Below are 27,785 nucleotides of genomic sequence, written 5' to 3' on the forward strand. Positions count from 1 at the left end.
CGCTTTTCCAGACCAGGGTCACAAAGCGCTTAAACAATCAAAACAATATTCAATAAAGTATATACTTTAAAGGTCAAGATAAAACTGATAACACAACAGGAGTTCCAGAAAATCAAGGAAAAGCCTGAACAAATAAAAAGCTGTTTACAGTCTATATGTTTGATTGTTTAGCTATAATTTTTTAGCATATATCTGTATCTGAGCTATATATATAACTGGTTTAATTGACAAAGTCAACAGTTGAATCTTAAACTCACACTAAACTCAGAAACATTATCATTAATCCCATAACTTTTTTTTATGTTGATAACGGTTTTATCTTGCCCTTTAAAATATATACTTTATTGAGTATTGTTTTGATTGTTTGTGACCCTGGTCTGGAAAAGCGCTATACAAATAATAAATTACTTACTTACTTAAATGTTATTTTATGATGTTTACAGTTATTTAAGTCATGAAAAAAACAACTCAGTTTATTTTCACTCCATGAACCAAAGTGTTGCATTTGTCAGAAATAAAAGATTTAAAAGTCTTAAAATTATGAATCAGAATAATTGGTCAAAATGTAAATTTTTATCAAGTAAATATTTGTGTTTTGTGTACTTCGGGGATTATTCAGCAAATCCGCAAAAAGTGGTCAAAAAAGCGAGTCGTTTTGTCGAAGAAATACGGTAATTCTAATGACGCCACAGTGTCACCGTCCGTGATAATAATAATAATAATAATAATAATAATAATAATAAATAAATAAAAAAGTTCCTTCAACAACGTCTCGTGCTGATAAATAACGGGCGATAACAAAACTGCGACCGCGAGTCAGTGCGGCCGCTGCACAAATGACAAGTTTTCTTTGTGTGGCAGTAGTGAGCTGACGTCAGGTCGGTTCCTTGAAGTGGAGCTGAATAAACCTTGAGAAGAGTCTCCTTCAATCTGCTGTTAGTAACTAACACACACACACACACACACACACACACACACACGCGCACCGAGACTCAATTACTGCCCAATTCCCTTCTTTATCACTCGTCCACGACCTCTTTCATAAGCGAGGAAAACACTGAGGACGAGAAGACGACACACCGCGCGCGCGAACTAAAACAAAAAAAGCCACGTTGGAAATAAGTAAAGTGACGAAAGTAAATAAAAGGTAAGTGTTTTATCTTCTTTTTCTTCTGATAGCGTGACGCTGTTTTTTTTCTTCCTTCCTCCGCTCATCTCAACACTAACACCGGCAGCACCGGCGGCTCGTCGCGGTTTAACTTTAACGCCTTTTTTACCCGTTTTTCGACTCGAAAGTTGTGTTTTTTTTCTCTCTGAAGCACGTTTGTTCTTCTCCTCCATGATCGCAGGGACCGTCTTTGTGTCGCTCGTCCTCCTTCCTCGCATCGCTCCGGAATTCAACTTTTTCTTCTCTTTTTTTTAAAACAAAAAAGATGTTTGCGTTAAAGTTAAGATAGTTGTGTGTATTTTCGCCGGTGGATTTTGTTATTTTACACGGGAGTTCGTCGAGGAAAAAAGCAGCTTAAAAAAACCCCACCGGAACGTCCGTTACGATGTGTCCGGTTAATCGCTCCCTCGACTCGGGAATCAAACAATTAGCGTCCGATACTTAAACATCCACGTCGGTTCACTCGGAGTTGAAGGTATTTTCTGCCTTTTTTTTCTTCCTCCATTTTTCTTCCTTCTTCCTCCTCTTCTTGGCTGCTTATGGGTCGCGGTCTCTTCTTCCTCAAACCGAGAGTCAGTCAGTCGCCCCTGAGTCCGAGTTGTTGAAAATGTTATCCCTTTGTGTATATTACAATATCCTCCATGTTTTCTAGCCCCCTTCTTCCAAAACAACAAGCCACTCGCCATCTTGGTTTGTTTTAAAACATTCGTCCCCTAAAGTACCTTTAACCTCCGTCTTCACTGCCAACACACACTTTAGTCGCTTCCGAGTGGTTTTTTTTTTTTTTTTTTTTGCCACAACTTTATCGAAAAAGTTTGGGTTCCTAAAAACTTGTGGTAGCCTTTTATACAAAACGTTTTATTTTATTATTATTATTTTTAAAAAAAGTAAGTCCTAATGGTATTTTTTTTTTTTTAAAAACACTATCGAGTAGGTTTTAGTTTCGAGAGTTTGGTTTGAATTGAAGGTTGTAGTTGTTTAATGTAGATGTTTGTCGTTATGAATGAGTGAAGGAAGGAGACGAGGAAGGAAGGATGGCCATAATGTGCATTTTAATGACGCCATACTCCAGTGATGAATGAGTGTTTTGAAAGCTTTTTATTTTTTTTAATTGATTGATTTTTTTATTGCTACAAATTGTGAATCAAACACACAAAAAAGGAAAGAAGACAAGTGAACAGGTGGTGGATAGCTAGAATGTTTTTGAAAATAAAACAAATGTTGACCAGAGAAGCTCTGGTGACTGACAATAGCTTATGGGAGTTAGGGATTGAGACGAGGTAATTAGAATAGAAAATGAATACCCTTCCCCCTATAGCATGTTTATGCTCTATTTAATACATGCATCTGTTTACGTTATCTTTGTAACCAATCGGCAAGAAAAAAAGTATGCAATGAAAGAGGAATCAGATCAGAGGGTTAGAGTAGTTAACATCTGTTATTTTAAACGTATATACAATGGTTTCGCTCGCCCTTAACGATACAGTTGTTTTAGATGTACCCAAGAACATATGACTCATGACAAGGAAAAGAGAGAGAAAATCAAGAATGACATCATAAAAACGGATTCTTCAAAGGAGATCAAAGTGGAACTGTCGTGATCTAAACTAATTGTGATGTAAGAAGAAAAGGCAAGTGAGTGGATTCTCTTTTGGTGTCCCAACTATGATCAGAGCTCTTCAGAAAAAAAGTTCCAAGTAAGGTTGTTTTTCCAAAAGTTGTGGTTCTACTTTGATCAAAGGGACATTCTGCTTTGAAAAGTTCTTTGGTTAAAACAATATTCCGGGGCTTTGTGTGACTCTTGGTCTTGTACGCCTGACATTTGATCAGTAGCTGACCAGATAGCTGGATCAACGTTGAGGTAAAAGACTTGGTTCTGACGGTGACTAAAGAGCGACAGAGATGAGCAAGGAAAGAAGAGAAGAACCAAAAAATAGGGTAGGACTTAGATAACGTTTTTTTCTAATGAATCCAATGTGGCTTTTAATTAAGTAGTAATTTATGAGCGTCTAATATGAGCAAAAAAAAAGCGAGACAAGGAAAGTGGTAATGTAATTGAATATACTATTTAAGATTGAATGTTTTTTCAATGGTACGCTAAATACCATTTGTAAATAATTGATCCTTTTAGGCGCAACTTTGCAACTGAATAAATGAAGACAGGAAGGAGGCGAGGAAGGGTATCTGTTACACAGAATCCTATTAAACGGAGAAAAGCAGGATTCTATACGCAAATAACATTAATTGGTTTTGAATACAGTGTTTGTAATTAATCTCGTGATTCATTGTGAGTATAATGGAAACGGTTCCAGTTTAATTAGTGCAGTTTTGTTTACTCTAACTAGAAATGTAGATTTATTGATCAACCATCACAAATGAAGTGCTCCTCCATGTGTGTATTATGGGATCTCTCTTTACCGTGCGCACTGAGAGCTCTATTAGCAGAAGAATAGCAGGGATGATCTAGTGAGTGGGAGAGACGGTGACCTATTTTGATTTCACTATGAATATGTGCATTTGTTTTTAGTGTTTCGACGGATGTGGATCAAGTGAAGCTCAGATCCCTAGTTTAAGAGCAGTTGGAGGGACCAGAGAGCAGAGAGTTGCTTTTGAAATGGAAAGACTGATCATTTCACCTCCCACCTCTTTTGTTTGTCCATTTATTGCTGCAAAGCTGGAGTGCAGAGAAGCAGATGTTTAGCCAAACATGAAGGCGCGGCGCCTCTGTCCTTATGGGGATGGCTCTCCCTCCTCTCGCCGCTGATGCACCGACATGACAGCTGCTTGATTTCATGGAGCTGCTAAGAAGCCATTAGTGGTATCAGTGTATTGAAACGGAACAGTGTCTCCGTTTTTTCCTCCACCGTTCGCAAACCGTCTATTGTCGGGAGTTGTTTCTGTTGAGACTTGTTTGAATGTGTGAGTGTGAAGTGCTCGCAGCTGAACATACAAACAAGTGAAACTACAGATATACTTGTACAGTGTTTTCCCATAATTTGAGCGAGAGAGAGAGAGAGAGATGGCACGCTGGAGCAAAAGTGGGAAAAAAAGGGGAACAAATCTGTCAGAGTTTGTTTGCCATGTTGGTTTGAAATGAAAGCACACTGTGCTACCTCAAGCACACTCAAATCAGAGATGTCTCTTCTTGCCAGACCAAAAAAAAAAAAATACATCAACTCTCAGCTGGAGTTTTATTTTCTCTTCACTCTTGTTCTCGCTTCCTGGCTCGAATCGAAGCCTGTTGTTTTTTTTCAAGAGATAAAGGAGTACTTCCGCTTGACTTGAACATTCAGGAATTAAGGATAGACATAACTAAGCCCTATTTGCATGTCTACCAAAGTCACAGCAAATGGTTGCTATTGACTAAGCTGATTAGGTGAAATTAGGTTCACAAGCTCTGTGTCGGGGTTGCAGAATCTGACAGAACTTGAACAGCCTTTATAATGACAATCCCATATGCACACAATGCTGTATTCTCCGCAACACTTTACTGTTGAAAATGGGACTATTTTAGAACTGGGGCTTCCCTAGCCTCTTGTATTCAGAGGCATGAGACAAGCCTGACATTATTTGTTAAGACAACTCTTTTTGACAAAAGTTGGTGGTGTATTCTCTTGTCAATGTCTATATTTTTTCTGTAGTGTACAATGGTTTTAAACAGTTATAATACTTTTATTTCAAAAGGAAATGATTGTGTTTGTATTCAGTTTGTACAATGTTACAAAACTTGACTTGGCAACTCTTGTGTCAATAGTTAAGTCTCCATTTAAAGTCTTAAATACTTAAAAATGATACTGTTTACTAGCAGTTAAGGTAGTCACATTTCTCCTTTAATTTATTTCTAATCATTGGATGAAGTACTCTTTCCCTTATGTACTTCTGGAATTTTTCTCTTTCAGAGATCTTCAGAAGTCATGTGTTCAAAGTTAAAAGGTAACCAATGTGTGTCATTGTGACACGATTTTAAGCTATGCTCTCTTTAATGATATACAAGGCGATGGTCATTTGAAAATGTTAAACTTGACAGAACAAAGGAATGATTATGGCACATCAACATTTTGCACTTGGCAAATTGAACTTTAAAATGATTAAAGAAGGATTACCAATATATACATTCAGGCTTTTTAGTTTGCTATGTTATTACGCTGCCCACGCTTGTGTAATGGTTACAATTGGATCCCCTTTAAGTATAAAAGTCGCACTTGACTACACAAAATAGAATAATTAGATCAGCTACATTCTGATTAAACCTCTTAGGTAATGCTGCTAACATTAACATAATAATCCAATGGAATAAATAGGATTAAGACCTGTAAATAAAAAACACCAAAATCAAAGGTGAACACATACGCAAGCTAACCTAATTTTGGCTTGTATACGTTCATATAAATATCTAATTTATGTTGATAAAACATTATTTCAAAATACTTTCCCACGTTGCCAATAAAAGTTTCTGATTCAGATCCTTTTTTTCGCTCGCATGCAACAAATGCTTTCTTGTGATCGACACAGATTAGCCTCCCGGACTCTTCATGAGAAGATTTGAAAAGGTTTCTGTGAAAACATCATCTGCTCCAAGTTATTGATGAATCTGTATCCAACACAAAAAGAGAAAAATTAAACCATATTGAAACATTTATGATAGTTTCTAGGTATTTCAAAAAATCATTTCCTGTTGTGTGTGTTGCATAACAATATCTGGCACACACACAGAGAGAGTACTAATAGAGACATTACAATCACACACACACACAAGAAGAGAGACACAAAAAGAGGCAACACAAGAATGATCTTTAAACAATTACACGCCAAGCCAGACACTACAGAAACACTCAATAAAAACCTTATTCAGCTTGTTTTGGAGCTTTTTGAGACAACAGAAATGTTAGTCTGACCAGGATCCTCTAAGCCTTTTCTCTAACACCTCTAGTCATACACACTACATTTCCTTTTTGTTTTTCAGCATCTCCCTTTTGTTATGTATAATTTCAAAGTCATTTATTCCTCAGAAAGTGTTTTTACCTGGAAGGTTGTGAGAATGAATCATAATTTTCTGTACCAGGAAAGTGTATCGTCAGGCACGCTCTAGTTGATAGTACAGGTAAAAGTCTGGTGTTGTGTAACTTGAACCACAAATGATCTTGTGTTGAGATCACTCGGCTGCCGTGTCAGATGACTCCCTGTTTCGTTGTTGACTTTGGACGACATATTCTCTCGGTGTTCCTGTAATGAGTCTTTTTTTTTGAAGGCTTGTTCGAAGCTCTGTCATTTGTTTACATACATTCAGAATTGTACATAACCATCCCGAGCCAGGATGCGAGGTTTTCAATAGACATTTTTCAAAGGGGACATTAATCCTATGAAGGCTAATGGAGCTTTTGAGATGGAGCCACATTTTAGAGGAATCTGTAAAAGCTTCTAAGGCATTAGATTGACGCAGCCTCTTGTTGTTACAGAGGAAATTGGCACTGCCGTGTGTGTCTTGGTCGTCTGCTATGCGCCGGGTAACAGGCCCGTGCAGGCAGCTTACTTATTGATACGTGTTTACATGGCATGGCAGGTTAATGTCCTCTCAGCTGGAAAGTTGGTTTGCTCTCAGATGATCCTCCTAACCTTCTGTTGCCTTGCTATTTCTGTAGCACTGCATGCTCGCTGGACGTCCAGATAATCACCGCGGTCACAATTAATTGTGTAGTACCGACTTTAAATAGTGTGGGTTTATTGTGTTACTTGCAGGTATTTTCTCTTTTATTGCAAGGCTCTATTAAACAGATAATCGGTTGAATTTGACGTGTGGACATTCAGATCCGTGTTTCAGCAATTTGCTCATCAATGCTCTTAAATAAATCCCACATTTTCCAGTAGCGTAAAATGCGTGCGGTGGATTAATTAGCAACAATAAGCTGTGTAAAGAACAACTGGGTCACCCCCACGTTGACTTTGGGCAGACAGAAGACAGCCAAATTTGGGAGGGAAAGACGATAAGCTGCTTCTTTGCTTGCCATCCCATGGGCCTCTATTTATCATTCAATGCGAGAATTTTCCTTGATGAAAGTCAAGGTTGTTTGTGCATGTTCACGTCTCGTTGGGATGCTTCTCTTTTTTTTTTCCACCGGCGAGGTGAAAAGGTTGATTTTGTTCCCCACGAAAGAGATTCAGTGTGAGGAAAGTCCAGGCTAGTTACTTTTAATGAAGTCTCAAAAGGTCTTGATGTTTTTTGTTTTTTTCCCCCCCCAACTCGGAGTGTTTTTTAATGTGTCGTACAATAGTGAGTATTTGGAAAAACAACATTGGTCATGCAGTAATGAAGGTTATGCGAGCAGAAAACATCAGTCTAATGTGAATACAAATATCAGGTTTACAAATGAGGCGCTGTGAAACACGGGTTTCATGTAAAGACCTTCTCGTTTTTCATGTCGTCATCTCGATTCACTCGGTTTGTGCCTAATCTAGGATTTGATGGGTGACTAACTGTTTGGAGAAATGTATCGCTTTTGTCAGTATTATTTGATATTCATATTGCTTACATATTTAGTTTCCAGCATCCATTGTATGTGTGTTCAGGTGAAATTGGAAAACATAAATGTATCGTCCAGGTCAAAAGTAGGTCATGAAATCAATATTTATATTTTTTGCAGAATGTGTAAATACAGCTTGATAAATATATGCATTCTTCTAATGAGCTCACTCTTCTATTTGTTCCTGTGTGGCAGTTGAAATTCGAGGAATCCCTAATGAATTCACGACTTCGGCCGTTCTCTATGGTCAAGTCATGTACACAAACACGCTCTGGCGTGCTGAAGACGTAGTTATACGTTTACATCCCCTTGACATCGTGGAAGTGGGCCGTAATGACACCATTTTCCGAGAACTCACTCACTCACAGATTGAAACAGGATTCAGGGATTGGATGAGAAAGTGTGGGAATGGGAATGATATTGGCTTCTCTATTGGTTTGCCTCCTGGGTCAGCAGGGTTTTAATGATTCTGTAGAATAGCTTGTAGGCCCCAGAGCTGCAAGGCTCTATGGGTGTATGTATAGACACGCGCACACACACACAAACAAACACACCTTCTGTCAGAATGCCTGCCTATGGACAGGACACGCACAGAAATGTATGAGATTGCGCCTCACCAGCCCCCCATTTATTGATCTTCCTCAGCATTTAAAATCTGGTCACTGCTGCCACAAAGGCTTTTTTCATTTTAGCTGCGTTGGCAAAGTCGTCTCTAAGCCAAGCCAGAATTTTAAAGCATCAACTCTCGCAGAAGACCGTCTGAAATGAAAAGGGGGGGAAGAAAAAAAAGAAATGGCAATGAAGCTTTATATGAATTTGCAAAACCCCTTCTTCTTATGTAAAACACACAGGCGTAATCTCAGTATATGGCTGTGTAAGCGTTACAGTCCGGAATTAAATTCTGCATATGCAGCACCTTTACAGTGAAGTTTTTTTTTTTTATCTCGAATTTAAGAAAATGTGTTATTCTGTCGTTTCACAATGCAACACGTTTTCCAGGAGGGTCTTCCTCCGAGCGATGGAGGAGCACATGCTGACATCCGTCCAGTCAGAAATCATTACTGGACCTTGAGCACGCTGCTGTTCTAGGAACCCTAAGGTTATAAAAAGATTCTCGCCTTTATCAAATCCACAGGAGGGCCGATGGCTCATTGTGATGACTCATCTCTTTGAGTGACTTTCTCTCAAAGATTCTACTTCTTCTACAGTTTGTTGTAACATAGGCAGTGGGCCAATTGATTTCCGACCATGTGCCATTTATGTGGCCCACTACCAGGTATCAAAACATTGTCGTACTCGCAACAGATCACGATTGATGACGTCATAAATGTATCTATGATCCAATATTTTGTGTATATATAGGTGGTGTAAGAAAATATGAATACCGTTTAATATTGTGAATTATCTTTCCAGACTATACAGTACTTGAAGATATTCAACAACACTGTTTTGATTTATTTAATGAAAAATTAACGTGCAAATATTGATTGATTATGCTTGTATTTGTTATTTCGTCAAATACTAATATGGAGTATAAGTATTTCATAACCTGAATTCAAGGCCTATAACGTTTTGATAGTTCAAATAGTAAAAACGAAACACTATAAGGTAAAACTTTATTGATCCCTCAGGAGGTCTCCTTCGGGAAATTGTTTAAATATATATATTAAAATAAATACTATACTATATATTGTTGCCGCTTCAGTACCGCAATAAATCGAAATATATTGTATCTTGACAGTTATGTTTGGCTAGTTTCTTGCCAATACCTTTGGAAACGTATATCGTTGATAAATATTTTCAGTAGTTTCCCAGAGGATGGTCATCTTCACTAGCCAGTTGACCATGACAAGCTCTAGCTCAATGACTATATTTTTATCTGAGACGCTACTACAAGTACGAGTGCTTGCTTTCTACGTAAGTATTACCACTGTAGTGATTTTCAAAATACTGTCCTTAAAACATTGACCGGGCTGTGGCCGAGTGTCACCCATACTTGAACTCTGTTTGCCCCCCAGTCACAGCTGGAAATGGTGGGTGAAATGTGATGTTGGGAGAACGCTGAGTGGTTGTCTGTCTGTGTGCCCTTCAGTGACAGGAAAGCTGTCCAGGGTCTCCCAAGCCTCCTGGTCAGAGTCTAGATGATCCTGATAATGTTCTATTATTTCATTGCCTCTGACCGACATGAGATTCCCAAAGCAATAAAATAACTTTGCTTAGTTTCCCATCAACACATCAATGCTCCTCCCACGACTTGATACTGTTAGCAAAACACACTTCCGTTGAGCAACAGAGGAAATTGTTAAATATTCCGTTTATCTTGGGTAGTCGAGAGGAAATCATCTGACTAACCAGCCTCGTGCATTTCAAAATAATTTGTCTTGAAAAGGTCATGGCACATTTAAGTGATTTTGAAACATCTTGACAATGTGGTGAAACACAGCGTTGCATTAACATTATTTGTAACCGTACAAGGGAGCGACACCACAAAAGTTTCCCCGATGAAACCGCCGCTGTTGTTTGTCCAGCCGTAAAAAAGCCCGCCCGAGCCCGCTGTGGCATTGTCCTGCCTTTTGCTTCCCTATCTGTCTGTCTCTCTCTCTCTCGCTGCTGCTCTCGCCTCCTGAACGATGACACTGAGAGACAGCTGTAACGTGAGACGCCTCTCGATCCTGGCAGGGGCTTCGAAAAAGCCCAGGCAGAAAAGGAGGGAGAGGCCTTTATCTGAGGCTGGGGGCGCTGACCTCCCTCATTCCCCTTCTCTTTTTTTTTTTTCCTCCTCCTCCTCCTCTCTGTCGCTGCGTCGTTGCATCTGGTCACATATCCTCTCCTTCCCCCCACCTACTGAAGCCACAAACACACTTTTTTTTTTAAAAAGGTTTTCCATCGCAGAGATGGGATGAATGAGACGGGGAAAGAGTGATCTGTTCCTCTTTTATCCCCCCTAGAGCTGGATTGATATCACCGGTTTCATTTAGAAAACGTTAACAAACAATAGTCTGCAACGCCGACGTGACATATGTTTGTAATCTTTTATAAGGACAATTTGCGCGTCTTTGTTTGTGTGTGTAAGTGGATGGAAAGAAACCACACACACCCTCCCTCCACCCCCCAAACTCCAGGCTATGGTTGCTAAATCCTCTGTGAGAGCTCCCGTGTGTAATCCAAACATTTAGAGCTAATTTAAGCATGCAGACAGGAGCAGCATCCTTTAGGAAACAACAACTCTCTCTGCCTTCGCTCTCGCCTCCTCCCGAAACCTACACAGTTGTGTGTCTTGTGTGTGCTGTGCGCTCGTGTCCGTGGGCTCTTCTCGTCTTGTCGTCGCTGAAGGGAAATGAAAGCACTCAATCACTCACCTGTCAGAGTGCTCCGAATTCAGTGCGTAACACACGGGAACACGTGGACGGCGGCCGGACACATATGTGTGCACACGCCCCGGAGAGGAGGGGGTTTGACAGGCCTCGGCCCTTTATTGACTCCCTTGATCAAGGAGACAGCAGATCCATTTAATAGACGCCGCACACTCTCTCTCTCTCTCTCCGCAAATCAAAGTGGATCCACATCTGCTCTCGCATTTCTGCTTTATTTTTCATCGTCGTTAAACATGTGTCGACCGTGGAACAAGTTTCATAAAAAACGCTGCCCCGGCGATACGAGAAAGTGTCGCGATCTCGAAAATCCGTCCAGGGTCCGAGAGGCACGTCTGCCCGGGCCCCCCCTGTGTGCACGGCGTCTGGGTTTGTAAAGCTTCTGAGGTTTTTTTAGGAGGCTGAATAGCCAAGAGGCTGCTGGGAGATGTGACAGCTGTGCTTTGACCTTCACACATCAGCTTGATGGATCATCGCGGCTGCGACGATGCACTGAAACTGTTTTGTAGCCCGATGATCCGACGGTGATGATGTGTTCACATGCTGCACTGATGTCATCATCGCACGGGCTGCTTTAGAATAATACCGCGCCACGGCAGGAAATTGCTTCGGCAACTTTGCCTTAATATCGTTCATCCGTCCGTCTGTGAATCACACCTGGAAAAGACGGTGAGGTTTCTTTTGTGATCACGCTTGTTTGTATGATCTTGGTCGTAGAATATACACGACAGAGTTGGAGTCAAAATGAAAACGTTTAATCCGTCCATGAGTTAACCTTTCACTACTGTTACTGGAAGTCTCTGTATAATCGTTGACATCAATAATCCATGTTCCTTATCTTACCTTAAACACTGGGCCACAGACAATGAGTTTGACACATTTGCCATTGAAGAAACAGATTGTCGTTCTGTTTTGGATCCACATGGAATATTGATTCAATCCAGGGCCTCAGCATTAAGATGACTTAAAGCTGGTTAAATGATTCACGCGATGATTTGAACTTTCAACAGTTATCTAGGACAACAATGCACATGCATAGACGCACACACTGACTAATAACATTAAATGAATGAGTATCCAAGTGTCAGGTGTCGCCCGTGATCCACCCTCTGCGCTTCTATATTGGTTTACCTCACTCTGAGGCCCATAAATCCGACCTGTGGGAGGGATTCTACTTACTCACAGAACCGCGGTTATGTGACGGATTCTGACACTGTCATTACGGCCGGTTTATTATCGGTAAATAACTACAAACATTATTATTGATATTCTCAGTCCATTGAAATCTAAAACAAATGTCATCTGCTTGATTTTATATGATGGGAAACAAATGCTGAGTGACATGTTGTAATAAGTCAATTAAAAAATACTTTCTTCACACTTTTTTTTTACCAGTTTCCACCTCTCGCTTTTTATTCCGTTTGCAATTTAAAAATGTGGAAAATTGTTTTCTTTTCTAAAACATTAACTTCCTAATGGGTTCAACTCTTCTCGTAAAACTGTCCAAGCAGGAAGTCATTCATGTTTGGCATTCAAGAAATATCAAATTGAAGCTTCCAAAAAGGAACTCGATTATTACGCTTGTAGAGAAATGAGATCATAGTGTCCTTGAAGCCTCACTGAAAGAGAAGTTATTTTTGTGGTGAAAGTGTGATCACAATTAAAGGCACAAAGTCATATTAAAGTACTAAAGAAACTTACGTGTCATACTCTTAACACCCCCCCCCCCACCTTCTATAGTGTGACTATGTCTTATCTATGTGTTTCAGCAGCCTTTTACTGATGTGGTAGTGGATGGAAAAGTTTTATTTCAGGCTGGCGTCATTGATGCATCACCACAGACTATATTTTTTGTCAGCTTGTTTCTTGAATCTAATGACCTCTTGATGTCAAGATAACCCATAGATAGGAGTGTACTACTTGTACACTCCGGTCTCTGCGGGCTTTTAAGGAGTGGCTCTTCTGCCAGAAGGTATAAAGAAGTGGATGACACTGTATATAAAGTATTGCAATCATTGTTAGTATACTTGTGTTTAAATGTGTATTCAATTGACTATCACCGAGTCAGTGATTTATGTCTATATTTTCTGTTGTCCAATATGACTGCTATATGTTTATTTTATCTATGTAGAGACAAACAAAACTTTCTGGACCCCTTTGAATGATCGGTTCCCTTTCCTACTAGCACAATTTCCTGTTCTTTTAAATCTGTCCATCTGTATTTGAGTTATTATGCCAACTGACGGGCAGTAAACGGATGTACAGACATTTAGTTGGACCGTGGTGCTAAAATACACATTACATTTAATAGCTTATTGTGCACTGTTTGGATAATATTGAGCTGCAACCAAATTTCTGCACTTGGGTTAGGAAACGCTCATTATTATTTTTAATTCTTCTATAATTACACTGGCACCATCACCTCCTCCTTCATACGTATAACGCAGGACGAAACATTCACGTACAATAAACCAATAGCGAGAAGTTATTTAGTTGTTAAACAGTGCCTTAAAAAAATCCTTCAGTTCAACACGCGAGTCATCTTTAGTGCACCATAAAAAAATCCTGTCGTTGTCAGTCTTGTTGTGGACAAGCAATCTGTCCAGGATGAACATAATTTCTCGATTACACTTTTTTTTTTTTTTTTTCCCTTACTCTTCCAAATGGATTTGACTTCCAACCAAGCCTTGTGCGCATCTCAAAGATTTCATGCAGTGCAACATGCTCCCCTGGGACAGGCACTAGCTCCGTCAAGTGAGGGGGAAAAACATTGAGTGGAATGTTGAACACACACACACATGCACACACACACACTCGCACACACACTTATAAATATATATCTCATCAGACCAATAGAGGAACATAGATCACTATTGGAATCGTTCTGTAATTGTTGCTTCTTTGCTGGGAAACTGAATCACTGATTCTCATACGAAGCTACGTGTTCTTAGATTCCATTTTGTCAGCTTTTAGCCCCAGATCATGTAACAATAAAAGATGCTGCCCTGCAGTTAAACATTGCCAGTAAATCACACGGCAGAAAGCTGGGAGAAGCACTTATTTTGAAGCAGCATGGGAGACCACACTGGGGGGGGGGGGGGAAGGGGTTCAGACAGATAGGGTAAGAAAAACACACACACACTCAGAAAGACAGGAAGAGAAAGCTTCTTTGTGCACTCTGTACTGGCATTGTGTGTGATGAAGAGATGAATCACTGCTATTTAGGGATTGGTTTCCTGCAACTGATTGTGTGACGACTCCGTGGCGGACAGACTGTCAAGACTTGCCTGTTTTGTTCCGAGGCTTCTGGAAAAAGTCCGCGTCCAAGTTTCGTGCGGCGTCCGGCGTGTTCGCTCAGGAGAAACAAACGCATCTGTTGTGTCAAACCGGTTATTAAACATTTAGAAGTCAAGTTTTTGATGGACCTTTAGATATGTTACTAGTGTATATATACAATCGTAGAAGAATTTCCCATTCAAAGTCGGCAACTGTTGCTTCGTCTGAAGGAAAACTACTTTTGTCAATGGAGGATCAACACGTGCTTGTCTGGAGCTCATAATAACAACTTCACATAAGGTTCATAAAATAATGTGAGTTTGTTTAGTGGACAAAACGAAACAAAATTATTGTTTTGTCAACACACGACCCTTCCTGACGCAGATATCTGTAATATCTACCGCATCTTGCTCGTCACATGCTACACAACTTTTCCATACATTTTGTTGAAGATTCTGCTTTGTCAATATTGACAACTTGTTCAAGCGTGGCGGACATCAACATGGTTAATTCCTGGCTGAAAAGTTTTCACTCCAGACTTGCAGTTTGGCCGGTCAGTGCGCACAACAACACCGTCTTTTTTCGCGGTCCACTTTGAACCGGCCGTCATTCAGTTGGAACTTCCCCAGATTCAACCCTGTTGAGCCCAATTTAGGGAGCGCAGACGAGGCTATTTTTATCCCATTCTGCGAGACTCCAGACTGCCACAGCCTTTGCTGACAATCACAGCAAATCAACAAGACCATAATTGGATCAAAATCTGTTCACAAGCCGTATTACTCATCAAGGCAGTATACATTTGTCAATGAAAACGGCTACTACGACAGTGTTGGTTTGAAATAAAATAGATTTCACTGAGGGATGCTCACTATTCATTACATAAAGTGACTGTCTTTAAAAAAATGAAATTGTATGACATTTCAGTCTGTAATGTAATGAGCAGTTGAATAAATAATAAAATGTAGTGGTGTTCCAAAATGGTGCTTTAGGATACACATCATTTCAGATGTGTCAGCATGCAGAAGTAGCTACACCCATTCTTGCTCATGCCCACGTTTTCACATCTGCAAACATTTTTTTAAATGTCAGAGAAAGATCTCAAATTGCATCACTATCCTAATCAATCTCATCTTGGAATGAGCTGCTTGGCGAAGGTCTGCGCTCTATAACTTTCTCAAGCACTTTTGAAGATTCATTTTGGAATAGAATGATTAAAGGACTCTGTATCTGCTGGAGTTTATACTGTTATTTAGAAATTAAAAATACAATATATTTTAGGTTTTGGGAATTAATAGCTCATTTACAGAAGTTAAGCCAACTGTAAAAATATTTCCAAATAACTATATGTTTATACATGTCACAGTACACAGGCCTGAAGACCACTTGGGCATTAATACAACTCACTTCTTCATACAATGGATGCTTGACTCCCTAACAAGCCAACATGCATTCAGGTTAATTTGGATTACATGGACTGTGAGTCCAGTAAAAGCCGAAAATAATTCAATTTGCCTCAAGATATGATGCGTTTCTTCGTCAAAAACACAACGACCAAAAAATAATTGAATTGCTGTTTTGTCTTATCAAAATAATAATACATTTTGGTAATATTTTTTAAAAAAAGAAGAAAAAAGACCTTTGGGCCTGAAGCTCACCTGTAGTGCAAACAATAAACTAGAATGAGTCGCACAATTCCTCTTTTGTTTGTTCCATTGTTCGTGATTTCACGTTTTGATCTGACAGTCCTGCATTGATGTTAACTGATAAGATCCTGCGATGAAATGAGGTTAATAGAATAATAGCCTCATTTTCACTCAGAAAAATGATGGCAGACAGCACTGGCTTTCTTATCCAGAGTAATTCTCCGTCCTCCCTGCTGGAAAATGATTTTCTGTGCCGAAGCCCTATGAGCACGGATCCTTTAATCATCTGCTAATAGGCCTTTATGAAACGCTGAAGATGAATTCAGCCTACCTAGCACTCTGTTATCATTATCACTGCGGTGAGTTATCAAAGTATTTGTCTGCCTTTGTAGAAGGTGTATTTTCACATGTGTTTACCTGTGTGATGATAATGATGGGAACGGATCACAGCTGTTCAATTGGATGGTGGTTCATCTGTAGTATCATATTTGTAACTTCCAAGATGGATATCTTTGTAATGTAAATCGATGAGTATTGGGGTATGATGCTGTTGCAGACGATTGACCACAGGATTCGAGACCAGACATGAATGTTTACTGTCAACAAATACTTGTTCATTTCTCGTGTCAGCAAAGTTTCAGTAGGAAAAAAGAAAGTTTGAATTCCGTTTTTTGTATTTTAAAACTTCTCTTAGTGCCATGAAACGCTGAATTAAACGGTGGATCTGACGGTGTTCTGTGTACGATAGGAACATGGCAAAGCGGCATGTATTGTGGTGTAGATGTTGTACACTCTGAGCGAGAGCAGGAGGCCCTTAGAGACAATACATGAGAGATGGGCGTGAGAATGCCGGTAAGGCTTGGTTCTCTGCAAGAACTGTCTTGTGTTTGGGGAAAATATCCTCGCAGTCAAAGCTCCTGTGTCTAGATCCATTTCTAACAAACAGGTTTTGCAAGAAATGGCTCAGGGAGAAAGAGACTTTTATGTGTGAGTGAGTGTGTGTGTGTGTGTGTTTGTGTGTGTGTGTATCCACCACAGGGTTTTAGATGCCATATTTTTCTGCATGTGATGTTTTAAAGCTCCATGTATTGTCAACACTAAAAATACTCAGGTTTAAGGAAGTGTCGTATACTTTGAAAAAAACCCGTTCTGTAGTTACTTATTTCTTAATCTAATAGCACTTTTTATTTATTTTACCTATAACCCCAATTATATCTGGTTCCCTTAGTTACAAAAATGTGTGCGACCAAAAGAAGCAAAATAAGCCGCTGACTTGATTGAGAATTTTTATATTTGTGTTTTGTTTTCTGTTGATTAAGGAGGCTAAAGTGCAGATAAAACCCAGTAATCCCAGATTAGAAACTGCCAGAAAGGCATTTGGCGGGTGTTTAAAAAAACTATAATCTGTTGAAGAAGCCAAATGGCTTTGATACAAAACATTTCGTGTCCACTAGGTTATGGTTTAAACATGTTCAGGAGCCATTAACAGTCCAACAATAGTTCTTGGTCTAGTTTTAGATTTTTATTGTGGTTAAAGTGATCATTCATTTTCTACTCACTCGACATGGGGATTATTTTCAGAGTAATCTGTTCCTTTTTAGAGTTGTAGGCAGAAAGGTATGTCCATATTACTGTCACAAACGGCACTCAATTTTATTCATTCAAAAAGACACTTCAAATAACAAAACAAAAATGTTTATTATCCCACAAGATTCCCGTTAAGGCAGTAGACACTTGGATAGAGTTTTTCCTGTCTGTGTGGCAAGTTAGCCTTTTAGCTTCTTCTACGAACAAGCTTGTAATATAGACTTGTGTATTTTTTTTACCAAACAATAAGAGGGACATTACAGGGAAGCAGCATAGAGGTATTGAGATTTTCTTTAACTGCGTAATCTTGTATGAATGTCATGCATTTTTGCCTTTATCTCCAAAAAGTAAAAGATTAATAAATAAACCCACCGCTTAGTTGACATGAGAGTGAGACTAGATTTTCTACTTTTGAATGAATGTATAAATGTGCATGATCAAAGAGAGGAATGCCAGGTTGCTACCAGAGAATTTGTTTTGGTGTTTCAGAGACCGATCATTTTTATTCATCTTAATCATCGATTCATATTTCATGAACCTATATTCAAAACCATTACTGCTAGTATGTTGAGCTTAAAATACAAATAAAATAAAGTCTACATCGCTATTATATTAACCCATTTCTGTACTTAATTTTGGGGTCTTTTATGCTTCAACTATTGAATTGAATACTCAAGTATTTTCTCTGCTTTGTTCCCAGGTGTTTGGGCAGTTATGTCAAAGAGCTGAAGACTTCTTCAACAGTGAGTACAACTGGCACATCAGCTTTTTTTTTTTTTAACTGCACAATATGGATGCGTGTGATACAAAATAGCTGACAATTGTCATGCACTTCTGCTTTTAGCACATTTATTGTCTAGCCATGCGAAAAAATTGCTAGACTCGACAGTTTTAAGTTGTATTTGATTTCCATTCTTACACTGAAAAGGATTTTTTTTTTTTATCGTCTTCTTCCCCCAATTAAATATAACAAGAGCCCTTCAAAGCAGTTGTTATGATTACATTACAAATTCTGCATTTGTGAATCGAGCGAATTAATTGGGTTATTGCTCGTCAGATTGTTTATCTGCGACATACTACTAAACAGCCTTCTGCTATCTGTTCACACACACTTTAAATGGTTGTTAACAGTGCTCTAAGGAAAGAAAACGCATGCTGGTGTTTGTCTGTGTAGCTGTGAGCGAAGTCCTTCCAGCTCGAGCCATTATCTTCCCTGTCTTTTTTTTTTTCTTTCCTTTTTTTTTTCGATTTCTTTCGTGTGAAAGCCAACTGTAGAAGAGCCTCAGCCGCGTCCTCAAGGCTTCATTTCACACCAAGGTGGCAGTTTTTTTTGTTGCACGCACAATGACTTGCACTTTTCTCTCTTGCTCAACTCGATGGCCTTGTGTGTTTTGAGTGTGTCACTAGATCATGCGAGTTCTTTTACGAGGTGCCTTTTGGTAAATAATAATTCCACCGAAAGAGTTTAACCTGTTACTCGCTTTGAGGATCAGCTTGTGTCGGGTTAAGCAATGACTTCTCCCATCTTTGGCTGAGATGATTTGTGGTTTTTCTGCCCGGATGGGTGTGTGTTGTCTTTATCCTTTGTGCAACCCGTTGATGAGCAAGTTTTTGTAGAATAATCCCTCGCCTCGGATTTACATATTTTTGCTCCCTGCTGTTTGATAATAAATATAAAATGTTTGATTTATATTTAATATATTTGTCCCATTTGTTTAAGGTACTGTAGATGGATGTGTTTTAAAAGAGGCTTGTTTTCAATTTACAACTGTTCATTAAGTGATGTGGTGTCCTCGTTTTAGTAGTAGTACACTAAACTAAACGCTAAGGTAGTACAGACAAAATTACAAAAAAATTGATCCACTTTGGGATATAATAATAAATGTTTATTATTACACATATAAGAAAAAAAGCGTTGCCTTGACATGAAATTCCGATGCTAAAATTAAATTAATATAAAATATAGACATTAAAACTAATAAACAAACAAAGTACAACATTTAAATATTTAAAACCACATGCAGTAGATGATGTGTATTTTTTTTTAATCCTGATGGACAAGTGTGATTGACATATTGCCTAGAAATCATCAGATCAAACTTATGTAACCAAAAGGTTTCACAATGACAATGTTTTTCTCTCTGAGCTAATAAACTGTATATTAAGAAATTCAAATCTGTTTGCAGTAATGCACATAAGGTAAGGTAAGGTAAAACTTCCCTCAGGAGGTCTCCTTCGGGAAATTGTTAAAAAATATATATATATTTTTTACTATTTTTATTTTTATTATTAAACATATTTGAGTAAGAACAAAAATAAAATGATGACAAAAGATGCAACCAAAATGGTATATAAGGTAAGGTAAGGTAGAACTTATTGATCCCTCAAGAGGTCTCCTTCGGGAAATTGTTTTTTCCCAATAGCCACAGCAAATACAGCAGTTTTTTATAAAAAAAATAAATCAAAATAAAATAAGAACAAGAACAAAGAGAAATAGAGAAAGAACAAGATGATACAATCTAAGTCTAAAGATAAAGATAAAGAACATAGATCAAAGAAAAATAAAAAAGACAAAGGATACAAAGACTAACATAGAACAGAACATCCAGATACTTTTACTCCACTCCTGCCCCCAAACTCAGAATTGTACAATTTAATAGCCTACAATACAATTTATATGTTTTCTCTAGAAGTCCAGAGACAAACTCTGTGTGAATGTTGAGGCGACAGATGATAATATTATGCGTCTCGATTGACCACTGCAAAAAGTGTTAGGCCTCTTCGATCGGGCTACTGCCCCAGCGACTCTGAAATCTTTAGCAGGAGAAGCGTCTTCTTAAATTTAATATACGATAGTTCCAAGTCTTCTCTCTCTTCCTAAATCCCTCCGCTCAACAGCTGCCAAAAATGTACTCAACTGTAATAGATACAATTAAAAGTGAGATTTTTGGTCTGTTGTTTGTACCTCAACGCAGTATTTTTTGACCAGGCTAGCAAGTTGCAAACACAAGTAAAATAATGTGCTGCATAGAGAACTGACTGTTATTACTAATGAAAGTCAAATGGATCAGAAAATCCCACCATCGACCGCAAATATTAAATTAGAAACTTAATCTAAGATGGCTCTTAACAGCGATAAAGTATAGTTTAAAAATATAATAAAAAGTGAAACTGTCGACGTAACCCTTTTTCTTATATCGTTTTAAGCCATAAGATTTTCTGTGAGTTTAAAAAACATGGCACATGACTCCACTTTCCCAGCAAAGTAAAAGTCTGTCGATGTATTTCGTTCAAGAGAACTAGAAACAAATGTGTTTATGGCGTATACAAGTTTATACTTGTCAAAGGGTGGCCAAAATGTAATGAGGTGAAAACGAGACGGGCCAAATGTAAACGGTGACATCTTACCCAGAGTTATGTCATTCAGAAGGGCAAAATATATTAGACGTGCGATTGACACTGTCTGGTTCAACGACTATGATGCTGGGCCACATGGCCAGAATCTGGACATGCCTGGATTAAGCTGTATAGTGTTGACTCCCTGCGTTCTTTACTTTTAATTGGTTAAGGCGGGTTTAGCCAGTTGTATAGCAAGTGTAAGTGAAGTTGCATTTTTTTGTCACTAAACTTAAACCTGTTGTATTGTCAGGTTTTTATTGGGTAGTGTGTCACTTGTCATTGGTTGTTGTTTAGGGTTTTATTATTAACAGCACTACATAATTCAGTCTCTTTTGTGATGCAAAAAAAAGGGGAAAATGAATTAATATTTCATTACACAAGGCTTTGTTGGACTCGCATCACATCTCCGGTACCTGTCATGCAAACAAACTCGGATTAGAACCGGATTCCTGACCATTTGAAGAGCAGGATTGGTTTGGCGTTTACCTCGTGTTGCAAGAAATGTGCCGTAGTTCATGAAGCCGGCGCCATCGAAAACACGTCAGCGTCTTTTTTTTTGATCTAGGATTTAAATGACAAAAATACAAAGGTGTGTGCAGAGAAAGAAGGTGTGTGTGTGTGTCCGAGGTAGGCTGGTGGATGTGTGTTGCGTGAGTGTGAAATAGAGAAGAATAAAGGAGAGGGAAAAGAAGAGAGAAAAACATCTCGAAGGTCAGGAGCAGCGGGCGGCCGTGGGGGAAAGACACGTGAGACAAAGATAGTCTTGCGTCATCCCCACAGCAGTGTGTGTGTGTGTGTGTGTGTGTGTGTGTCCTGTGAGGCCATCATTTCCATCCGCATCTCTGTATGTAACAGCTCAGCCTGACGTGCCAGACGTGCAATAAGTTTCTATTTTTAAAGTTAAGCGCAGGCTAGCAGAGATGGATCTATAGGCAGATTAGAGACGCTCGCCTGCAGTCGTTTATTGGCCCACGGATGATTTTTTTTTTCTTTTTCGAACATGGTGACAGTGGTGAGGGGAAATTACACCCCATAGCCTGAGGGGGAGAATTTGTGTGCGTCTCGCTGCTTGTCACAAACCCCCTGAATAGGGTTTCATCAATCCTCACAACTACTATCAGTTTTCAGCCCTTATTCATGAGCCCTCTTTGTTTCTTCACTTCTTTTTTTTTTTCTTCTCCCAGCACACTTTAAACTCCTCTCTGTGAGATTGGGGAAGTGTTAGAGATAACGCCTAAACATTTAGTACTTTGTACTTGCCTCGGAGCTACGATTGTTAAAAAGCCTCAGCAAGATTGTCCTCGGGATATTGGAAGAGTGTAGTTTCACAGACGCTTGTGCTACGTTCACTTGGGCTTACCCATCCTTGCCTGTCGCCGCCTGACTTCTCTGACACACACTCTCCGGATGTGTGTTCTGCTCGACTCGTGCACTCAACAGGGTCCATTTTATTTGCCAGGTTTTTTTTCTTTTTTCGATTCACCCCCACCCACTGCCAGACGGCTTCGACTCTCCTTGTCCCGAGCACGAATCTCGGCTGCTCTTTTTTTACAGACCCTTGTGCCATGAATCAGTGCCTGAGCCCAGGGAGCCTTAGTCCACTTGGGGGCCGTCTGCCTGGACGATAATGCGTATGGTCATGAGGGGGGGCCCCGGTTTGAATGAAGAACCAGACAAAGTAGGAGCTAAGAACCAACAAAGTAAGCCTTCCCACAGAGGCAAATGGCAGCAAGCTTGACTGTTTTTGCTGAGTTTGGTGTTTGAATGCAATTTGTAGGTTAGTCATGAAACACTGTAAGTAGACCTCTGAACCCTTTTAGCACCAGACAACAAGATTGTAATTTGAGCTCCATGGACGAAACCTTAGTTACTACACGTCTGTTCAGTTTAACAACTCGCCGTCAACCCCGGCTACTTGACCTCAATTTCATTAAAACATCTTTATTTAATTGTAAGTAGACAACTGACAAACTGCTCGTCACAAAACCTGTGGTATTGGGTTTAGAAAATATCTATTCTGTAGTGGTCACTGGTCGTGTTACAGTATCTGACTGCATTTTAAAATAACTTTCTTTCACACATATTCACCACACATGTATACATGTGTTACGAACTGATAGTTGATGCACACAATTATATTTTTATATATACTGTATATCCTGAACCGTGTTTGTAACGCGGCAGTAAAACGGTTTGATAGAAGTTCAGACTTTTATTACCTCTGGAAGCTTTTGACTTTTGATTTTTTTATTTCATGGATGTTTCAATGCGTCTCTGTTTCCTCCTTCATAGCCAGATTATACGACTTAACTAAAAACTCAATCACATCATTAACTTGAACAGCGGTTGACATACAGCGGTTTATAACTACCATGTCTCATTATGAAACTATATTGTTAAAGTGCACATTTTATCTTCCTGCTCCCAGCTCGTAGTCCAGACATTAAACATCAATGTTGTTGTTTATTTGTTCAGTACTTGGGGCAAACGTATAACCTTGCGGCCCGATTTACTACTAGCGCTGCAGCATTTAGGAGTCCTTATGTCTCGCTTTGGTTTCCTTAAGCAATGTCAAATGAACACATTTTGCTGCGTTGGAGTCCGTTTTTTTTAATAATCTGATTATATGCGGTTAAAGTTTCTTTTGCCCTTCAGGGCCGCCCTAGTTTTACACACTAGAAGTGCGAAGAAATGATACCATCTAACGGTGAAACGTGGAAAACATTGTTAAATCCAAACAAAAGACCGCCACCTACATTTTATCATCCGTATTTCTGAAAGATTTTTAGTTAATATAAATATTTAAGTAATACGTGACTGATTGAATTACATCCTTTAAGAATATTTTCCACACTTTCTGGAGAGCACTACTCGACGTCTCTTGAAGCAGGAACGGTTGTCAATGAAGACGGTGAACTGAAACTGAAGCCTGAAGATGACCACTGCAGAGATGCATATCAATGCTTTGAGTGACGAACAGCTGTTTCTTTAACGCAGTCTGTTGTTTATATTCACTCCATATTTGTGTGCGTGGTGCTTGACCCTTCCGAGATATAAAAGCACATGCGGATCTCGCCGTCTTTTGGCAGTGACCGAGTCGACACATTGCTTCAAACCTCTCGTTTCACACACCATTTTGCCAAGTCGCTCCAACAGTCTCCAGGCTTAGTCGCCCATGTAACCACCGTCTCTTAAAAACCCCTCAAAGAGAATACCGGCCTTCCCTCCGTCCTGATAGGCCAACGCGCCGTGTTGCTGTCGGCCATGTGTGCCCCACCGCCTGATGGCCCAGACCATGTTGTAACCTGGATACAGCTGTTGTCCAGAGGAGCCATTAGCAGTGCCAGGAGCACCCCCACACCCCCCCATGCTCCCTGTGAGAGCTCATTACTGTATTTGTGCAGTCACACTTTTGCTATGAAACACAGCGGCGCGTTCGCTGAAACTAGCCAGCGCTTTGAGCCCGAGGGGAACCATTACGGCGCCATTTGAAGTTCTGGGACGGAAGGGAAGGGAAGAAGGGCACATACTGGGAGTTATCAACTATTTAAGTTTTCCTCATGTTTGTCCTGTGTTACTGTTTATAGTTTGCCTTCTAGATGTGTGTGTGTGTGTGTGTTCACGTGATGTTTGTGCACTCTCGGAGGCCCAGTTCAGCTGTCTGGTCTGGTGTGCAGATGGCCGAGTTGGGGCCTGCTTGAATGAGAGGAACCTTTTTTTTTTTATACCCGCCGTTTTGTCCTCTTTTTTTTTTTTTCTTCTTCTTCTTTCTTCTCTCCAGCTTTCCCCCTGCAGGTTTTGTCTTCTCTTTCTTGCCTTTTGCGGCGCGTGAGTGTCAAGTCAAGAGGACAGTTTTCCAGCCACTCTGGTTCTTTTATTCGACTCTCTGGGATCAGTGTGGCAGCCGCACACGGCCGGAATGAAATGTCTCTTAACCGTGCCATGTGCCCCGGAGCTACGGTAATTGCAGGTGAAATTCAGCTTCCTCTTTAAAATGCCATCTCTCATTTCCAGTTACCGACCCCCAACAACCCCCCCCCCCCACCTCCCCCCTACTGCTATCTCTCTTTTTTTTTCCTCCCCTCCCTCCCTTCTACATCCCTCCCTCACACTTCCTCTGGCTGTCTTTCAGAGGCGTGTGAATCCCTCAGCCCCTGTCGCGTCTCTCTGCCCCAACAGACACTCCCACAATGCACAGCACCGACGGTTGCGTAGCGATAACGGGGGGGGGGGGGGGGGAGATGGAGGGCCGCCGCATAAACACACACCTTTCTCTACATCTTCATAAGTTTAAAGTGTTGGTGATTAGAAGACCGAACCTGGGGAAAAGCATCTCGTAGATAAAACTGGTTGTCAAGTGTTGTTGTTGTTATGTGTGTGTGTGTGTCTGTGTGTGTGTGTGTGTGTGTGTGTGTATGGTAACGTCAGCAAGGCGTGATCTGTGTGGAGGTGACATCAAGGTGAACGCAGCATGTGGAATGCTCTGCCGACTCGGGAGGCAGCAAATGGCTCTGTGGCAGATGGAGTCTTTGTCAGGGAAGAAAAATGGCAGCTCAAGAGCATCGAAGAGAGACCCCCCCTCACCACCACCATCACCACCACCACCCCCTTTCTCTCTCACTCGCACACACACACTCACTGAACACCTCACATTAATGTTTTCATCACTTTAGAGGGCATTGTGCTGACATTTGAATCATTTATCAGGGAGACGTTGAAAGTCCAAATCGTTCTCAGGAGTCACAGTTATCCCCGATAACTTTTTTATTATATTTCCTGACTCTTTAAAAGTGTGTCCCACACTCCTCACATATTGACATGCATATATCTCCCCCCTTTTCCTTCCCCCGTTTTGTGGAGCCGCGGGGCGGTGACCTTCCCCTGCTCGGAGGGTTCCCTGGCTGTTTGATCAATTATCCCTCTTCCATTGTTTACCAGGAAGCAGAAGTAGAGAAGAGAGAAGGCTCAAAATGGCCACTGTCAGGTGGAGGGATCCATTTCCCTGCCAGCGCGGGGGTGGGGGTTAGGGAGAGGAAAAGAAAAAAAAAAAAAAAAAAAAGGAGAGCGACCAGAGCTGTGAAGCATGCTCGGAGGGAAGGGAGGAGCGTCGTTCCTTGGCAGCTCCGGTGATATGACACTGCAGCTCTGACACAAGGAACCATTTGTGATGCAGACCGTCAGGAAGTTGCTTGAGCAAGTTGAGAGTAAAAAAAAAAAACTAGCTTGTGGTCAACGGGTACATGCCGCAGGTGTATACCTATTTTTGAGTGTTCAGGAGTGAGGGAGGGAGGTTGGTGTGGGGTATGATCTAAAGGTCAGGTGGCAGCAAGGAAAGAGGGAATGGGAACAAATGATGCACTAAGCGAATGACACTTTGAGGTCCTGCGTTAATATGTATGTATCGCAGGTTGATGGCTGATTTCATTAGCGCCTCTCATTGTTATTCATAGATTGTCCTCCTGCAGCAAAATGAATATTGTATTCACATGCGCGCACACACTCCTGCTCTTACACACACACACACACGCACACACACACAATCGGGTCTTCCAGGGAATACTACAACTCTGAGAAAAAAGGTTGACGTTTCCACCGGCCTCTTATCAATGACGGAGATAATTCAAAAATATTTACGGCTTCGACATCGAAGCAGTGTTTTCTGACAGCGCCGGACGATTCCCGTCAACACCTGATATGTCGATTCCTCCTCCAGTTTGAACGAGATTCTCTGTGAAAATACCTTGAGTGGAGTGAGTCGTGTTGTGTGTGTGTGTGAAGGTTCAGATTACGTCACTTGGGTTTACCTAAATCTGTGTGTGTGTATTTGTGTTTGTGCGAGCGTGCATGTGACTGTGTTAAACCTTGCACTTAAAGCACACATATGCCGAGCAAGAACGCTCGACCGCCTCTATCTAATCCTGGACTGCGTCTCGGTCCTTGGCGGGACATAGACACAATTGGCTGATATTAATAACTGTTGTGTGGCAGCAATCATGGAAAAAATCCATATGTTTTGTATGGAAACGGTCCAGTTGGATTATGTGTTGGTTTTTTCACCCGTCTTGCCTCGACCGACTCCCCTCCTCAGTGGCTATTGTACTTGCCAGAGACACGCTCACACGCTCACACTTCTTCCGTCTGAAGTACAACAGGCTATTACTGATTAACATGTCTAAACTTGCCAGTCGAGGGAAGAAAAAAAAGAAGAAAGATCTCTAATTCCTTTTCCATCTCGCTATCGTACGAATAACAGCCTTCCTTTTAAACATACCTCGCATTCCTCTCAGGCACAGAGATATGTTTGTCGTCTTTTTTTATTTGTTGCCTGAGAAACCATGTTGGCTTGTCTTCTCACATTTCACACTTGGTTTCATCCCCTTAACCCCAGATGCTTAGTCTGCATGGGCCGCCTGACCTCTTGAGTCATGGATGTTAGACTCACAAGGCCCGCAGTTTTGCTTTATTCGACCCAAGTAGTTTTCGAGTATGGCTGTAAAGCCACCCTTCTTTGTCCATGAATACTAAATTCCACTACCTGACTGTCTTTGTCCAGAAGTATTACTCGAACGCTACCTGAGGTGGAGAGTACAGCAGTACAAATACCTTGTTACTGTAGTAGGTTTTCTCGTATATGATGACGAATATCTGTGGATATCTTCACCTGTGGTTCTGTTGCATAAAGAGCATAATTAAAAAATAATAAAGGGTGTAAAAACCTGTCGGCGATGGCACTTTTTAATTGGTAGATGTTTCTTTCAGTAGTTAAGGATTAACTTCATTAATTTCACTTGGTTATCAATAGAAATGCTCCGATGATTCAGTG

The 27,785-nt window shown here is 40.3% G+C and overlaps 1 protein-coding gene across 10 annotated transcripts in view; it reads left to right on the forward strand.

The window, feature by feature from the left end:
* The first annotated feature begins 847 nt into the window (after positions 1-847).
* The window catches only part of baz2ba (bromodomain adjacent to zinc finger domain, 2Ba), a 70,866-nt gene continuing 43,928 nt past the window's right edge, over positions 848-27,785 (forward strand). For 9 of the 10 annotated variants that reach the window (XM_087793898.1, XM_087793897.1, XM_087793899.1 and 6 more), the window contains exons 1-2: positions 3,085-3,106; positions 18,264-18,306. The gene's annotated coding sequence lies outside the window, so the exon portion shown is untranslated. Of the gene's footprint in view, positions 1,148-3,084; positions 3,107-18,263; positions 18,307-27,785 lie in introns of those variants that run through there. The other variant, XM_087793901.1, reaches the window with a different exon arrangement.

The sequence above is a fragment of the Callionymus lyra genome, chromosome 6 (genome assembly GCF_982586985.1).
Source record: "Callionymus lyra chromosome 6, fCalLyr1.hap1.1, whole genome shotgun sequence".
Taxonomy (NCBI): domain Eukaryota; kingdom Metazoa; phylum Chordata; class Actinopteri; order Syngnathiformes; family Callionymidae; genus Callionymus; species Callionymus lyra.